Genomic DNA, 5,265 nt, shown 5'->3' with positions numbered 1-5,265 from the left:
TAAATAAAATTTAAAATATTAAATATTAATTAAAAGTCATATTAAAAGTTAAAGCCCGAATGAATATGAACCTATGGTTGTCCAATTTCACATTGAACCTGAACATAATTATGTCCAAATTTAATGTTAACTCCATTTCCAATCTAATGCATAAGCAAAACGGTGGTATAAAATCAACATTATGTCTAGTCTAATGCATTGCCTTGATAATACATGCACTGTCACATGTCACATACAACTCTACCCGTAAATGAAGGTCCAATTTAGAGAAGCAGCACCATATTGATCCAAGATTATGCTCAGGTGCTTAAAGCGAAGTATTATCCTCAATCAGATTTTATGCAAGCAAATTTAAAGCATGATGCTTCGTACACTTGGACAAGCATTTGGTCAGCTCGAAAAGTGTTACAAGACGGGATGTGTTGGCGAGTTGGAAGGGGTGATAAAGTTTCAATTTTTAATCATGCTTGGATACTGAGTTTGATTAATTATAAATTAAGCAGCGCAGTTTGAAACCCTGATGTTTCTATGGTTGCCGATCTAATTAATAGTGCTTCTATCGAGTGGAAAAGAGATATTATTACTAGTACCTTTGCAGATGTTGATGTGGCCAGGATACTTCGAATCTCGCTGGTGGCGAATCCTCAGGAGGACGTGATGGTGTAGGGAGACGAGTCCTCAGGAGAGTTCTCCGTTAGGAGTGTTTACAAATTTTTACAGACAAGTATTCCTACTCCTATCCTAGATGAATTACAAAATGCATCTAGAGAATTTTACAAGCAACTTTGGGGCTTAAACCTACCCTTTAAAATCAAGATTACAATATGGCGTATTTCAAATATGCATTACAAAAGACTAGTTGCCAATATGATGTGTCCAATATGTTGGAAGGGTGCTGAAACTATGAATCATGTTTTTAGGAGTTGTCCTATTACAAAGGAGATAAGGGGGTTAGTTGGTTTTCCTGGGATCTTATTAAATTCAATACAGGACATGTCCGAGTAGTTTACTTGGGTTTTCAACAACTGCTCAGTACTTCAACGCGTATCATTCTATTGTGGTCTGTGGGTCTTGTGGACTGTAAGAAACAAATTTATGCATGAACATTCTGCTCGGAGACGTGGCTAGGGGCTGGCAGGGCTCGGCCCTCTAAAATGAAAAATTCTTATTTAAATTTTTTAAAAAATTTTAAAATTTTAAATTAATAAAAATAATTTTATATTTTAACTTTTAAAATTATAAATATATAGATTATAAAAAATTAAAATTTCATTCTTCCACTTAAAATTATTCTGGCTTTGCTCCTGATTCTGCTAAATCGGCGGTTGACATATCAAGGTTCATTCAATGATACATGAAAGAAATAGAAGGCGTCAAGGAAAAGGGGGTTATCAGGAAGGTGATCTATGCAAAATGGAAGCCCCCTTTGGGAATATGCATCAAACTTAATTTTGACGCAGCCTTTGATAAGGATTTTTTTCAAATCTGGGACGGGGATTGTAGCCAGAAATGCGCAAGGGCAGGTGATTGCATCACGTTCAATACTCCACTCAAACGTGGGCTCAGCATTTGTAGCAGAAGCCCTCGCATGTTCATAGACAGTTAAAACGGGGTTAGAGTTGGGGGTTACAGAGGCAATTATCGAAGACGATTCTCTAACGGTTATCAAGAAATGCAACAATATGTCCCAAGATAAGTCTGAAATACGAGCTCACATCCATAATATACAGTATCACAGTAGCAGATTTCTCTCCATACAGTTTAAACATGCAAATCGTGAAGGTAATCAACTCGCACACAGATTAACAGGTTGAAAGTTTGAGAAATGGAGAGGAGTTTTACCTGGAAGGAGCGGTCCCGGGATTCGCAAGGAGAACGATGGAGGACGAGTGGATTCGTGAACCAGATTGAAGGAACAATAGGGAAGTGCTTCGATCCCTAAGGAGCAGAAAGGAGAAAAATCATTTCTGTGAAAATGCAAATATGGAAGGGATGGGGAAGAGGTAAGTGATTTTGTTTTGCAATGATGACAATAGATGGGACGGGTAGGATTCCCGAGGAATGGGCTGACTCATGTTTATTTTTTAAATTCTATTTTATTTTCTTTTAATGTTTTAATTATTTTGCTTTGGGCGGGTGAGTGCTAAGGCTCCTAGTGGATTTTGATGTATACTTTGGTTTCAGTTTTTTATAAGTCCAATCCTTTATTGTCAAAAAAGAGAGAGAAAGAAATAAACCAAACAAATTTTATAACTTAAATTTTTAATAATTAATTTTTTAAATTTATCAAATAGATTTCATTTTAGTTTGCGGCAAAATCTCGATAAAATCAAATAAAAAATTGCTAACAAAAATAATATTGAATACACAGGAAGTTGGAAGAAATTGTTTGCACCCATATGTATATATTTCAATTCAAATAGCAATATTAAAATTATTAAATTTGAAATAATATTAAATTTTGGTATTAAAATATTAATATGTATAATATTTCTAAATTAAAAAATATATAAATTTTCAACAAAACAATAAAAGTAATTTATATTGAATTATCCAAACATTTTTATGAAGAATATTTCTATATTTAACTTTCTTTATAATAATCGTACTTTCTTACCAAAATTTTGTTAGAAAAAGATACTATTTTATGCCTATAACAATATTTGGTGTTTTGATTATTGATTTTCTAATTTTCACATTAAAAATTATAATATATTAATAATATTAAGCAATGAGATTTAGATGATATATTTAATAAAATTTAAAATGTAATTTCATTTATTAATATTATTTTAATTCTCTAAAATATTTTTATTAATAAAATTTTATTAATATATATTTTGTAAAAAATTATTGAAATAAGATTTTAATTAAATTTTATTATTTTTGAAATAAAATAAATTTTACTAAAATTTGAGAAAATGGACTATTATAGAAGTATCATCCTCTAAGTAGCCTAGTGGAGGTATTGTATTCAAGGTATCTATGCTCGATTTTAGCCCTGAGTTTTTGTCTCCTTACTACAGATAAAAGCCGAACGAGTTCATGGAGTTTCGACCAAAGCACCTAGGCTCATCAATGAAATGTTTTATCACTAGTGTTCTTACCTTCTAAAACCCTTTAAGGGCTTGGGTTTAAACCCCATCAAAGCCAAAATGATAAAATATTTCTTTGGTAGACCTTAGGCGTTCCCCATAAATTCCTTTAGGCTCTCCTCAAAGTTGCGTTAAAACTGAGTATAGACACCTAGGAAACAATGCTAATTGTTTGAGGTTTAGATTGACTGCTCAAAAAACGATACTTCAAAAACTTCTTCCAATAAGAGAGTCGAGTCCCTCCAATAATAACTAACTATATTTTTGAATAAGCAATTTTTTAAGCTAATCTATACTATTATGCTTTTTTTTTTGTAATTCTTAACAATAATATGACTAAATTACCAATAAATGCCAATTTTTTAAAAAATTTACCAGATTAGGCCATTTTTTGGAAGAACTACAAGAATAGACTGGTTTACAGAAGGTGAAATTCAAAAAAGTCCAAGTGAAAGCGTTTTCAAGTGATTTGCAAAAAAAAACACTTCCAGCTAGAAGCACTTTTTGCCACATCAGCACTAAAAGTGGCAACACCAATTTTTTTGTATTTTTTTTTTATTTTCTGGTGCCACCTAGTAATGTGAAAATAAAACTTACAAAATAGGTCTTCATATAGATCCCAAGTCTCATTTCTCTTATTTTCTTAATCGATGTGGAATGTGGTATATGAGTATATATAGACTCATAATCCATTTACAACTTGTTCCTAGACAATGTGGGACTGCTCACTCTTTCAACTAACAATATAAGATTAAAGGCTATACTTGATTTTTAAAAATTAAAGACAAAATTTTATATAACACTAAACTCTAACAGAATAAAATATTATAAACTCTTATACAAAAATTGTTGTTAAAAGACAAAGTCCAATACAAAAAGAATCTAGACGCATTTTTTTTAAATTTCACCTAAAATCGCTTTCGTAAAATCGGCCTATTCTCATAATCCTTCCAAAAAATGGTCTAATCTGATAAATTTTAAAAATTTTCGACATTTATTGGTAATTTAATCCAATAATAATTACTTTTTAATATTAATATTAATTTTAATTATATAAAAATAGTTAAATTTCAATTGGGAGCATATGTATTCTATTATATATTTATGTAAGATTTAAAATTTATGATGAAAAAAGGAAGTAAAAGTTATACGTTATAAAATAATTAATTAAATAAAAGAACACTTAAAGTAAATAGAGAATTTTCTCGTCTCCTCTTTTCATTTATAAAAGAACACTTAAAGTAAATAGAGAATTTTCTCGTCTCCTCTTTTCATTTATAAAAGAGTTATATATAAGCTATTGATATTCAATGCAACATAAATGAATGAAGCTTATTTAGCAGCTTCATTAACTCGTACATTAAGCATTTTTAATAATGAATGGGGGGTTTTAACTCATTACTTTCATAAATATTTAAAGGTTATAGATATCCATTTGATATATTTACAACACTCCCCCTTGGATGCCTTTTGAATAAAAATTTGCCTCATTAAAACCTTTATTAGGAAAAACCCTGTAGGATAAAAACCTAATGAAGAAAACCTAATGAAGGAAAAAGAGTACACAATCTCTTGTTATAAGTTGCTCGTTAAAAACCTTTACTAGGAAAACCCTGTAGGACAAAACCTTGGTTAAAGGAAAAGAGTATAATGTGTTTTAGACTCCCCCTAATGGCAACATCACATTATGTCTTTGAGTCGACGCATTCCAAGCTTGTTTCGTAGTCTTTTAAATGTTGAAGTTGGCAATGTCTAGGTAAAATGATCTGTTAAATTATTAGTAGAACGAATTTATTGAACTTCTATATGTCACATTTCTTTTTAAGATCATGAGTGAAGAGTAATTTTAGTGAAATATGTTTCGTTCTGTCACCTTTGATATAACCACCCTTTACTTAAGCTATACATGTTACATTATCTTTGTATAAGATAGTTGACATATTTTCCTGTAAAGGTAAATTACATATCTTCTAGATATGTTGGGTTAATAACCTTAGCCAAACACACTCTTGACTTGCCTCATGCATTGCAATTTTTTCAGCATGATTTGAAGAGACAGCAGCTAATGTCTACTTTGTCGAATGCCATGATGTGACAGTACCTCCACATGTAAATAAATATCCCGTTTGAGATCGACTTTTATGTAGATCAGATAAATATCCAACATCAG

At 30.8% G+C, this 5,265-nt stretch overlaps 1 long non-coding RNA gene across 1 annotated transcript; it reads right to left on the bottom strand.

Moving 5' to 3' along the window:
• Window positions 1–448: 448 nt before the first annotated feature.
• Window positions 449–2,132, bottom strand: LOC108483001 (uncharacterized). Its single transcript, XR_001870988.2, has 2 exons — window positions 1,843–2,132; window positions 449–1,078 (listed from the first exon to the last, which is right to left on the bottom strand). It is a non-coding gene; the product is annotated as an uncharacterized LOC108483001 (long non-coding RNA).
• Between the last annotated feature and the right edge of the window lie 3,133 nt (window positions 2,133–5,265).

The sequence above is a fragment of the Gossypium arboreum genome, chromosome 7, assembly GCF_025698485.1.
Source record: "Gossypium arboreum isolate Shixiya-1 chromosome 7, ASM2569848v2, whole genome shotgun sequence".
In the NCBI taxonomy this organism is placed as follows: Eukaryota; Viridiplantae; Streptophyta; class Magnoliopsida; order Malvales; family Malvaceae; genus Gossypium; species Gossypium arboreum.
The sequence above is the reverse complement of the archived record's forward strand: the minus strand, read 5'-3'. Positions and strand labels throughout refer to the sequence as shown.